The 12,828-nt window shown below is 52.7% G+C and overlaps 1 protein-coding gene across 1 annotated transcript in view; it reads left to right on the forward strand.

Moving 5' to 3' along the window:
• The first annotated feature begins 5,858 nt into the window (after positions 1-5,858).
• The window catches only part of Atp2b3 (ATPase plasma membrane Ca2+ transporting 3), a 74,869-nt gene continuing 67,899 nt past the window's right edge, over positions 5,859-12,828 (forward strand). The window contains exon 1 of the mRNA XM_042667496.1: positions 5,859-6,095. The gene's annotated coding sequence lies outside the window, so the exon portion shown is untranslated. The remainder of the gene's footprint in view (positions 6,096-12,828) is intronic.

Below are 12,828 nucleotides of genomic sequence, written 5' to 3' on the forward strand. Positions count from 1 at the left end.
CACCAGACTTTGAAAGGCAGGGGGGCAGGCATGGACTCAGCCCAAAGCTGGGGCAGCTGTCAGAGGACAAGCTGACAATCACACAAATGCACACACACACATGGTAATGGGCCTCACAAAAAAGCTCTCCCCCTGGTGAGGGCTGTTCTATGAATAGGGTAGCTGCCAAGGACTGACCTTTGGCGGCATAGGGGTGGGATAAGGAATATTTCTGAGCACTTACTGCAGATCAGGTGCCTTCTGGATATGGTGAGTCCCAGCTGGAGCCTAAGCTAAATCCATTGCTGGGGTTTAGACAAGTCAGAGCTTGTAGGTAGGGCAACTAGCCAGGAATCTGGGGCCAGGGCCTGGATGGAGCAGTACCCCTTGGAGAAACAATCCCTTTCCCTGAAGGATCTAAAGAGGGTCGGGGAACCTCAGAGCCAAGGAAGCAGGGCCACTCTGACAACATGAGGGGGATGCTCTTCGATTGCTGGATCGCTTCCCCTTCTTTGGTCTCCCGGCTCTTCCCAATTGGCAAGGACCCTCATGTCAGAAAGACACCACAGGAAGAGGCAAAGACCCTTCTGATCTGGATGTCAGGGCCAGTGCACAATCACCAAGGCAGATGCCTTCCTTCCTTCTTCTTCTGGGAAGAGTACAGAGCTCTTGGGGCCCTAAAGAATCTAGGACATGTTGGGTGCTAAAGGACTGTGGTGCATGCTGCATAGGTTAGCCAGAGATGGGAATAGGGCCCTAGAAACTTAGCTGGTCCCCAAGGCTGGTGCTGCAAAGGAGCAGTCACATTAAAACAAACAAACACACAAAAACCATGGTACACTAGGTGCTGGTTAGTGGCTCACATCTTATAATCCTAGCTACTCAGGAGTCTGCAATCTGAGGATCACCATTCAAAGACAAACCAGACAGGAAGTTTATGAGACTCTGATCTTTAGTTAACCACACAAAAAAGCTGGAAGTGGAGGTGTGGCTCAAGTGATAGCCTTGAGCAAGAAAAGCTCAGGAACTGTACTCAGGCCCCGAGTTCAAGCCTTAGGACCACACACACACAAATTCATTGTATACACACACACACACACACACACACACACACACACACACACACACACATATCATAGTTGACCAGAGCTTTCCAGAATTCCCAGGTATAGAGTCTATTGAGGCCAAGTAGGCTGACAGACCTAAGGTGTGCAGTAGATAAGACTTTGCAGGGTAAAGCTTCTCAGAAACCCACTTGAGACTGGTGTAAGTATCATGGAGCTGTTGTGTTGTGATAAATGGCCACAGATCTGGTGGTTTCAAAGAACAGATATGTATATACATACATACACATATATATATGTATATATATATATATATATATACACACACACACACACACACACACACACACACACTCTTGTGAGTTTTTTTTTTTTTAGGGTGAGGCAGGGTGGTAGTCTAAAGTGAAGATGTTAGGTATTCCTTCTGAAGGACTAGGGAAGAATCTGCTTTGTGTTTTTCAGCTTCCGGTGACTCCGGGTTCCTTGGATGATGGCTGCATCACTGAACCTTTGTTGTCATGTGATTTCTTTCTGTGTGTGAGTGCAAAGTATGTCTGTACCTCTCTCTTGTAAGGAATTTGTCAATATATACAAGACCTACCTGGAAAATCCAGGATAATCTCCCCATTTCAAGATCCTTAACTTAATTACAACTGCAAAGACCCTACTTTCAAATAAGGTCACATTCCAGATCTGAGAATGAGGATCTTTGTGGGCATTTTCAGCTTACTACAGGGCTGCAAGTATCCATTGACTGGTGACCCCCAAGACTTGGGGATGGGGTTGTGATGTCAGCCAGAGGTAGTGATAAGGAGGAGGGGACAGGGTCTAGCCAGAGGGACAATTTCTTGGCCATGTCACAGAATTGCTGTCAGAGAAGGCTGTGCTAGCCACTTCAAAAATGAAAGGAGGGAAATTGGACAAGGAGGACGCATAGACTAGAGGCCCATGCAGGAGAGCAGTGCAGTTACAAGCCCATGTGGAAAGGGTCTGATGGCAGAGTGATGACTGAGGTGTGGGTAGTGAGTGTTGAAGATGTCTGGTGCAGATGTCTACAAAAGGAGCGCAGTGAGTGAGAGAAAGTGAGAGGGAAAGCTGGGTATGAGGCCAGGATGGAGGGCAGGGCAAGAATAGGGTTCTCCTTGTTTTGGTTCTTAGGGTGAGACAGACTTGGAGGTTAGCCTTTGCCAACAATGGAGGAACGATGGAGGACCAGAGGGGCACCCCCAAGGTCCCTGAATACCAGGTGTACTGTCCTGTGCTTCAGGGCACAGTGGGGCTAGAGGACAACCAAGAGGAAAGGAAGACAGTGCCGGGGGGGGGGGGAAGGAGGTACAGGGAATCAGGGAGATCCGGGACCACTGGCCAGTCTTGAGCTTCTCTGGGATGGGCTCCCTAAGTATTCCCATTGACAAAGTTCTGTGTAAGAAAGAAATTGCTTTTTGGGGGGGGCAGGAGGGGGTCCGGTCTTGGGGCCTGAACTCTGGGCCTGGGCACTATCCCTCAGCTCTACCACTTGAGCCACAGTGCTACTTCCGGCTTTTTGCTTTTTGCTTATGTGGTGCTAGGGAATCGAACTCAGGGCCTCATGCATGCAAGGCAAGCACTCTACCACTGAGCCACCTTCCCAGCCCCAAGAAAGAAATTTCTAGCAAAGCTCTCCCCACCCTTCTTTACAGATAAAGGATCCAAGATAGGGAACAAGGGCCATTAGTGACATTGGCAATGTTGATTGAGAACAAATTGACTAGAACCATAAAAAGAAGACCATCCCTGCTCCTGGCCATTAGCTATTTGGGGGTCACAATGCAGTAAGGACTGGGATTTGCACAACACCTTTTTCCCCTGGCTATCTGACCTTCGCCTTAGGACTCATCATGAAGTTGTGTGGCATGGCAGCCCTAGGTAGTGGCTCAGCCCAGAAGAAGAGGCACAGGAGCATCAGCGAATGATCCTTGCTTGGATGTCTGGACCGCCCCCCCCCCCCCCCGCTTGGCCCCAGCCTTCTTCCTCCCTGGCAAGAGACCAGCTGGGCTTATGGTAGGGTACCCTGAGTTACTTCACCTAAGAGGAGGCTCATGCTGATGTCAATTCCCCACATGGGACAACAGCCATCAGTTAAATGAACAGCCCCCGGGGGTGATGAGTATGTTCCCCAGTCTCTGAGAGAAGCTCCCAGGGGAGTCTTTTCACTCTCACAGCCATTTCCCTGCTCACTGCCCCTTTCTCTTCACAGGGCCCCTTTTCTGCGTGTTTTCACCCATTTCTTTTTCTTTTTCTTTTTTTTTTTTTTTTGTCAGTGGTGGGGCCTGAACTCTGGGCCTGGGCGCTGTCCCTCAGCTCTTCAGCTCAAGGCTAGCGCACTACTGCTTGAACCACAGCACCACTTCCGGCTTTTTCTTCTTTTGTGGTGCTGAGGAATTGAACCCAGGGCCTCCTGCATGCAAGGCAAGCGCTCTATCACTGAGCCACTTACCTAGCCCCTCTTCATTCATTTCTTTCCTCTTAGAGCTGCCAACATATTTGCTAAGAGGGTGATGAATAACGGAGGCGTTTGCTTATGGGATGCTCCCAGAAGTCCAACAGAGGGGTCACTTCAGCAACTTGTCCCCCTCCCAGCCTGGAAAGACATGACGCAGGGAGCCTGCGGCCCAGCGAGAGGCCATGAGGGCTAGGCAGCTCGACTGTAGGAGAAGTGGGAGACCACTGGCCCCTGGGAGATGCTCCTGCATTCATATTACTTCTCATGTGGGGAGTGGGGCTGAGCTAGTAGCACCCATTTCCTAACCAGGGGGGAACAGCCAGCTTCACAACTTGCTCTACTTGGCATAAAAGGAATATGGAACAATAGAAGAACAACTTGAAGGTGGCAAAGGGGTGCATAGTGCCTAGAGTCAAGTGCTCACAAAAGCTGGGGGTTGCCTCCATTTTTGTCTGGCCTATTCTGGTCTGTGCGAAAACTCACAGGGTCCCAGTGACTTGTGTCCCAGTGCTCCCAGACCCTAAGAAGGAAGTCTGCCACACCTACTATGCACATCCTAGGCTCCAGGGTAGCCGAGGTGCTGCAAAGGGCAAAACCAATGACAGCCTGGCTTCCAGCCCCCTGTACTGGTGCCCCTAATGTCCAGCTGGGGCCACTCCCTCGCCTGCTGGATAGCCAGCTCACTGGGCCCCAAAAGAGCCAATGCCCAGGAAAAACTTCTGGCTGCCATGTTGGAAGTTGACGCTGAAGTGGGGGATGGGCAAATGAGTGGGGAGGGGAATACATGGGTGTGTAAAAGTGTGAGTGGTTGAGTGCGTGTGAGGCTGTGGGTAACGAGCGGGCAGGTGATTATACAGAAGGAACTGTGAGTGCCTATGTGTGCGTAACTGGGTACGTAAAGAACGTTGGGCACTGGTAGCTCCTGCTTGTGGTATCCTACCTCATCAGGAGGCTGAGATCTGAGGATATAGATTCAAAGCCATCCTGGGGAGGTAAGACGATGAGACTCTCATCCCCAATCTACTACTAAAAAAGCTGGAAGTGGATCTGTGGCTCAAGTAGTAGAATGCTAGCCTTGAGCAAAAAAGCTCAAGGACAGTGTCCAGGCCCTAAATTCAAGCCCCAGGACTGGCACATGTGGACACACACACATACACACACAGAATTGTTAGCATGGGTGTGAGTGTGAGAACATGGGACTGATTCACCAAATGCCCATGAGTGAGTATACATGAGCCAGGTTATAAGCATGAGAATGTGTGTAAGTGATCTGTGGGTACATGAGTGAGCTACGTATGTGTCGTGAATGAATGTATGTGAGTGGGCAGAGGAGTGTCCTGCTCCACCAGGTGACGTTCACTCAGGGACTTGAGCCTTCTTATTGGCTCGGGCTTAGCTTCTGGCCCTCCACCGCTGGTTCCCAGACAGCAGCCAAGGCCTGCTTCTAGGCTCAGAGGCCTCTGTTGCTTCTGGAGCTGGGAAGCTTAGGGGCTCTAAAGACAAATGGCAGCAGCAGCCCCCGTTGCGGGCCCAAGGGCACACATGTGGGTATGTTACCCACACTGGTGGGTTGATGGGTATGAGCAGCAGGGGTTCTCTGTCCATCTGTCTTCACTTGTGTCATCCGATGTGTGGCTCCTGTGTAGATGTGTTGAGCTGTCCATCAGTATGTGATTGTCCCATGATCTGCAAAACTGTTTGCCTGATAACCTTTAGGGGTCACAGGCTTTGAAAATGTGTTTTAAATTCCAGATTCCCTCCAGGAAAATATGTTTAGATGTCGAATTCCCAACAGTTAGAGACAGTTTTCAGATAACTGCCAACGCCCCTGAAGTGCACCAGCAGTCCAAGGACCACGGTGCTACAAACGAGCTATGCAGCTTCACAGCCTACAAGGCGGAGGGCCTCCAGTGCCCTCGTCTCATGCCGGGGGGGCTTTCTGTGCACTAGCAGATGCCAAAGCCCCCCAGTTCCCAATTATGCCCACCTCTCCTCTGCCAGTGACCTTGGAGGACAATGCCAGGCTAGGAAGAGCTGGCATTCCGGGAGTCTTGGGGACAGAAGGGCATGTACCAAGCGCAGGACTCCAGAGCACGGTGTCCCCTGTGTGGTGTACCGATGCACCTCCCCCCCTCCTGTTCCTCCTCCTCCTCCTTTCCTCCCCTCCCCTCCCCTCCCTTCCCCTCCCCTCCCCTCCCTCCTCCTCCTCCCTCCCTCCTCCTCCTCCTCCTCCTCCTCCTCCTCCTCCTCCTCCTCCTCCTCCTCCTCCACCACCACCACCACCAGCAGCTCTCTCCCTCCCCCTCCCTCCCTCCCTCCCTCCCTCCGCGCTCAGAGCTGCGGCTGGAGTCGAGCGCGCCGCGTCGCCCGCTGCCGCCCGTGCGGAGCGTGGGGAGCCCTCGGCCACAGCCCTCCCCTGCCGCGGAGGGTCCTGCTCCGCGCCGCTGGCCAGGCCGCCCCGTGCCCGGGCCTTTCCGTCCTTGGAGCGGATCTTTGCCCGCCGGGTGCCTTCCCGCAGCGACGGCGGCAGCCGGAGCTGAGGCCGCTGTGGTGGCTGTGCCTGTGCCCGGGTAAGTGGTGCCCGGGGCGCACGGGCGCAGGAGAGGGTGGGCGCGGGAGCGGGTGGGCGGGGGCGGGAGGGCGAGCAGCCCAGCAGGTGGCGCGGCGGCAGGTGGAGGGACGCCGGTCCCCGCCCAAGGCACCTGCGCCCCACCGCCGGGGCCTGCGTGTCCTTGCGGCACCACGGCCGCGCGTCAACCTCGGGCCCCGGGGGGCCGGCGGGCAGCGCCCCTCACCCGCACCCTGCGCCCCGCACTCCGCGCGCACGCGCATCTGCGTCTGGGGAACAAGGCCGCTGGGGGCTGCGGGCGGGGGCTAGGAGCCGGCACGGCCCGGGGCGCCGGGCCTGGGCTGGGGAGTCCGGTTGGTGCGCACGCACCATCCAGGAGCCTCAAGGCACCCCCTCCCCTCCCCCTCTCCGGTGCCCTCGCACTGTGTCATCCTCTTCCTCCTCCTCCTCCTCCTCCTCCCCCTCCTCACACATTCCCACACTGTCCCCTGCATGCCCACATAGCTGCCCAGCTGACCCTGCCGCTAGCACGGGCAATGCCACCAGCAAGCGGGCCCAGCCATGCTTGGGCCACTCCTTCTCCATCTCTCTGGCAGCAGCTGTCTTCCCCTCTTCACCTGGGTGACCTTGGCCAGAGGGCCTCGGCGATTCCGAAGGCTCCGTGTTCTCACAGCTGATGGCTCCACATATCCCATTCCGGGATTTAGAGCCACTCGTGTGGCGTCTCCGGCTAGGAGCCCGGGAAGCCCGGCTCCTCTCTCTAGGACTGGCTCTCATCCCTTCCGTGGGCCATTGCAGGGCTGAGCGGCTGGGCCGGCTGAGGAGGAACTGAAGGCAGGGTCAGGGCCTAGTTCGTGCACAGTACCACTCGGAAGGACTGGCTCCAGGCGGGTTTGAGGAGACAGAGTGCAAATGCCCCCCTCCCTCTCGGCCACTCAGTGTTTGTTGCCTTGCTCACCTACTCCAAGGACAGGGCAGGGACCAGAATTGCCTCAATAAAATGCCTGGCTCTTCCACAGCTAGACTGGTAAGTGAGGCTGCTGTCTTTCACAAATGAGGCCCGAACATGGATCCCTACCCATCCCAGGGTTGAGTCTGACTGGGCTGGCAGGTCCCCAGACCCATCTCCACTGGCTGTGTACAAGGACTTGGGCACCATGCTGGCGGGTCACATGTAACCCTTTCACTCACCGGCCTCCCTTCCCTGGGAGCTGCTTCAAGCGAGGAGTGGCTCTCCAACTGCACAGCCCGGCAGAGTGGGCACTCGATTTTAGTGTAGCACATGTAAAAATCTGCAGATTTCCTGGGGGGGAGGGCAAAACCTTTTATACTTACTTATCCCCATTTCTCAGATGGAATGATTGAGACCTCAAGTGGAGGGGAGGCTTGGGAGTGCATCTCATGCATGAATGGAGGGAGGCCCCTTTTGTCCTGCGTAGGAACCACTCCTGTGGGGTTCAGGGCAGCTATTCCAGCAATCACATGTCAATCCAGTCTTCCTGAGCTCCTCCCACATCCCCACACCCCTGGTTTCAAGCATGGTCCTGGACCCCCAACTGAGTTTCACATCAATTACATGTGTGTGCTGCTATTTCCATTGCAACCTCCACCCCCCCCCCACCCCCCTGCCCTTCATAGACAAGGAAACCAAGGCCGCATGGCTCATGAGAGGGGATCTGGGATGGAGAGGAGTGCTCAGGGTGCTGCTGAGGCTTAGCCCAGGAGCCCAGGGTGAAGACAGTCTGCCTCTGAAGATCCGGCTAGTTGGAAGGAGCCAGGCACTTGTGGTCCCCAGGTATCGATCATCTGCTGCTGGCCTGGATGGAGGGGGAGGAGGGGGAGGGCCAAGGGCACAGGCAGCCTTCATCAGATCTACCTGATCCACGCCCAGCACTGCCAGGTGGTTTGGGTGGAGGGGCAGCAGGCTGTGGCACAGAAGGGGGTAAGGCAGGCAGATGGGAATGGGGTGGCGTGGGAGGGGCTCTGCACAGAGCCAGAAGGAGAGCCAGTCCTTGGGGAAGGGAGCCCCCAAGTCTGAGGGTGTGTGTGGAGAGGAGGTGCTACAGGAGGCCCCAGGGGCAATCAGGGGCAAAGGAGGCTTGTGGGAGCTGCCCGGGGCTCTAGTAATAGAAACTCCAGAGTGTAGCGCCAGCTCCAGGCCGGATGGTTTTTGTGACCTTGGCCAAGTCCTTTCCCTCATCCAGGGGTGGGGGTGGGGGTGCACCTCAGCCAGCTCGGCACTGACATTTCAGGATTCTGAGCTGGAGCTTCAGAGGTTGAATCATTCCTGAGAGCCAGAGCAAACAGAAGAGGCCAGGCCTGAGTCAGGGAGCATTCTCAAATCCAAGCCAGAGAGACAGCCAAGGGGTCAGGGAATCAGCTCCAATGGCCCCCCTGAGCATGGCTGGTAGGGGGGGGGGGACCGTTGCTCCCTAGGAGGAGAAAAGAGCCCCAGGACTTTTGAGAGCTGAGCTTGGTTGGAACTCTTGAAGCCAGCTTCCTCTGGCCATTTGTGCCCCACCCCCTCATTGAGCGAGCTGTCAGCATACTTGAACTCCCTTCTGATTTTAAACTGATGGCTCATATAATTCACTGATGGGTGCTGTCTCCAGTAATGGTTGCTGTCTCCGTCAGAAGTTGCTAGCATATCAAGGAATGTCAATAACGATATAGTGATCATGATAGTCACCTTGGGCTTCGCAGACAACCCCAATTCCACTTAATTGGCACACTCAATGAAGCAAACTCTGCTATTATGACCATTTTGCAGCCGGCCAGACTGAGACCTGGAGACTGGATAACTTGCTCAAGGTCACACAGCCAGTGGGTGGGAAAAACCAAATCTAGAGCAAAGGCCACTTGGCTCCTGAGTCTGGTCTGCACGCGCCCACCACCTGTTATATCATCTCTACAAGTGTTTGCTGCACTTGGCACAAGGCATGGTGTGCTTGTATCGACCATCCAGCAAACCCTGCAGGGGTGAGGCTGGGGTTCTTGGGATGATCCTGTGGGTCGGAAGCTGAGAAACTGGCATTTCCATCTAGATCTCCCCTCTGGGAGAAAGGTGATCTCTACCCACCCAAAGCAGGTTGGAAAGTGATTTGTTCTTCAGTGACTTGTCCATGTGACCTCTTCAGGGCATCCCTCAAAGGAGTAGCTGATGGATGGAGGACTGGACCATGGCACCTAAGTACTTCCCTGAGCCCCACCGGTGCCATGTCTGTGATGGCAGCTAGTGCCTGAGCACTGTCCAAGGCTGGGCCTGGTGGGCAGAGACCTATAGTGCACAGATGGCTCCTCACTGTCTCCTGTCATTCCCCAGCTCCTCACTGTGCCTCTCTTCTCTGCCCTGGCTGGGCTGGCAGAAGCCAGACCAATAGTGCCCGGCTGGAAAGTTCTCCCCTGCCTGGGCACCTTCTGTTGGGTGGGCGGTACTGGCAGTGGGCCTAGGAGCAGCCTGAGGAGAAGGGTCTGAGCCATACAGCGCCAGGACAGAGAGAAGGAGGTTCTCACATGTAGGAGAATTTGAGACTGTGCTGAGGGGAACAAGTCCAAGGTCACATGGTACGTACAAGCATTGGCCAGAGCCACAGGGCATGGATGAAACACTGAGGCTTGAAGAGTCTTGGGGCTAGCACAAGAGGTTTCCTAAGACTTGGGTCCAAATGAAAGTTGCATGGATGGGGCATCTGTCAGCGTGCTTGCAGAGCCTCATGCAGAGGGGTCCTGGACCTTCTGCTGCTCCTCTGTCCCCAGTGTTGTCAATAAATGGGTAACCATTCCAGGTAAATGAGAAGGCCTTTCATTAGACTGTGGTCGTGAGACATCTTCTAGATCTACATTGTCTGATTTGGTAGCTACTGGCCACACGTGGTGATTTCATTAAAGTGAAATTACGAATTCCTTCTTCAGTTGCCCTGGCTGCATTTCAAGCATTCAGTCACCACCTGTGGCTGGTGGCTACTGTGCTGGACAGGGTAAGTAGAGAATTTCACACTGCTCTAGAAGGTAGCATGTCATGACAGTACTTTGGGTCAACATGGACCTGAATCCCAACATGAGTTCGAAGCCATCCTCAAGCTTATTACTTGTCTGTGGCATTCAGCCATACTGGCTAACTGTGACCAGGTGCCAGGCTCAGGCTCCCCATAGAGAATCACCTGGGGGCCAGGGCCCTCAGGGAGTACTGGGCACTCATGGACATTCGAGGAAACGTCCTCTGATTGGCCAGGCTCTCATCTGAGCACTTGACAGCTGGGGATGCCAGGTACCAGGCTGGGCTTGGTGGGTGGCCTCTCCCAATGAATGTGTCTCATTGTCACAATGAGGACAGCCATGCCAGGCACTCCATCTTCATAGGTGTTATGGCCCCCAGGGACTCTGATCCCTAATCCTCCAACCATGTTCTTCGTGTCCCAGGCCTCATGTCTGCTTCCATCCATGGTCGCCACAGAGAAAATGGCAAGTACACTTCCTTCCCTCCCTGCCCTTTGCCAAGTGTCCACTGAAGAATGTGTGGCAATGAGACACAAGTGTATGGCTCACTGGGGCTAGGAACATGGGTTTCCAGTCACTGTCGAGGCTACTCAGCATCTCCCATGGCCAAGGCTCCTGCCTTCACACTACCCTGCTCTGCCTTGCCCTGCCCGCCTGGCCCAGTAACCCACAATCAGACAGATAGCCCTAACACCAGGCTTCTTAGTAGTCACACAGGCTGCTGCTTCCCTCAACAGAGGGTGAATATAGAGAACATTCCCATCAGCCCCAGTGCCACATTAAAACAAATGTAGACCTGAATCTTTACACCGATCCTGAAGCCATCCCCTAAGCCATCCCCTCATGAATCTCTAAAAAGGAATGAAGGAAGCAGGTGTGGATACCCAGAGCAGCCTTCCCCCACCCCTGGAGATTCTGGGGGCATTTGCCAACAGGGCCAGAGCAGAGGCCTCAGGCACAGAGTTGGGATCCCCAAGAGCTGCTCCAGATGCCCAGACACTTATAGTCCAGGGCAGCTATAAGGATGCCATGCCTGCCCTCAAGCTCACCACTGTGGCCCTCATACATCCAGCTTGGAGTGTAACCCAGATATGGCAAGTCCTTGGCCCTGATTGTCCTGCTAGCCCTGATTAGACCCTGCCATGTATCCAATGCCCTGCCCACACTCAGTGGAGGGCAGGTAGAGTCAGGCTTGAGAATGTCAGAGGGAGGAGGCCCCAAAAGCTTTGCACATATGGATGGGGCATTGGGTTTTTTAAAATTACAGATTTCTTTCTATTTAAAAATAATGCTTTTGCTAGGTACATGACCCAAGTGGTAAAGCACCTGCCTAGTAAACATAAGGTTATGAGTTTAAACTTCAGAACTATGAATAAATAAATGTATTTTTAAAAAAACTGTAAGTAAAAACAAAGCCAGATGCTGGTGGTTCATACCTGTAATCCTAGCTACTGAGAGGCTAGAAGGCTGAGCTCTGAAAATCATGGTTTATCTCCAATTAACCAGCAAAAAGCAGGAAGTGGAGATGATAGAGCCTTGAGCAAAAAAAGCCAAGCATGAAGCCTTGACTTCAAGTCCCAGTAGAGAGACAGAGAAAGAGAGGGAGAGAGAGAGAGAGAGAGAGAGAGAGAGAGAGAGAGAGAGAGAGAGAGAGGAGAGAGAGAGAGAGAGAGAGAGAGAACATAAAACACAGAGAAGTCCAAAGTCCAGGACTCAGAACCTGCAGTCCTATCACCAAAATGCAAGCCAATGTTTCCATTTTATTGGACTTACTTCTGTTCTCTTTTCTTTGCCTAACCTATTTATTTTCACATTACTGTAATTATACCATGGGTTCAATTGTGTAATCTATTTTTTACTTCGCATAAGCATTTTCTTTATTAATCTAATCCCTTCCTAAATGAACTTTTTTTTCAATATGGCTGTGGTTTAATTTTTTAAAGATTATGAAAGCAGTAAGTACTTATGGAAAAAAATAATGAACTTGAGCCATGCAATGAAGAAAACTCCAAATGATCATTCACTCCTTTGACAGGGCAGTGCGCAGTAATTACAATTTTTAATGGCTGAATAGTATTCTCTCAAGAGATTGTAATTCGCTTAATTATTTGGCTATTTTTGGAAATCTAGCCAGCCAGATTTGTTTGCCCCTTATGCATGAGGCTCTGTTGAGTATGTGGGTGCAAAATCGTCCTCTTGTCCTGAGGAGAGGGCCCAGACAGAGGTGTCGTCTGCCAAATTGTTCTCCAAAAGGGCTTTCTTAATGAACGGGAGCACAATTGCAACCTTGCCAGCAGTAGATATTATAATCAAACAACCTATATAAGTATCTAGGTCAGAAAATAGCAAGTTTGTTTCTTTAATTGCTACTGAGGATGCGTATTTTTCCACTGTTATATCTTTGTACCTTTATTTCTTTAGTTACTTCTTAATATTTACTGAGCTTTTCGTGGTTTCCTCGTGGGTTTGAAGAATTTTTCTACATAAAAATAGCAACAATTTAAGATATTTGTTGAAGACAATTGTAATCTCTTTGTTGTCTTTTCACTACCTTACTTGCAAAATGTAAATACTTTTTGTAACATTTTTTTTATTTCTTCCCTTGCTTCCAGTCTTACAAAAACCTCTTATAGAAATTTGAACACTCCCACCCTCCCTTCCTCCTTTCCTCCCTTCCTCTCTCCCTTCCTCCCTTCTCCATTTTAACATGTTTTATCTTAGGGGAGGAACACAAAGAC

Source organism: Dipodomys spectabilis, unplaced genomic scaffold (assembly GCF_019054845.1).
Source record: "Dipodomys spectabilis isolate Male_0828 unplaced genomic scaffold, ASM1905484v1 ptg000411l, whole genome shotgun sequence".
Classification (NCBI taxonomy): Eukaryota; Metazoa; Chordata; class Mammalia; order Rodentia; family Heteromyidae; genus Dipodomys; species Dipodomys spectabilis.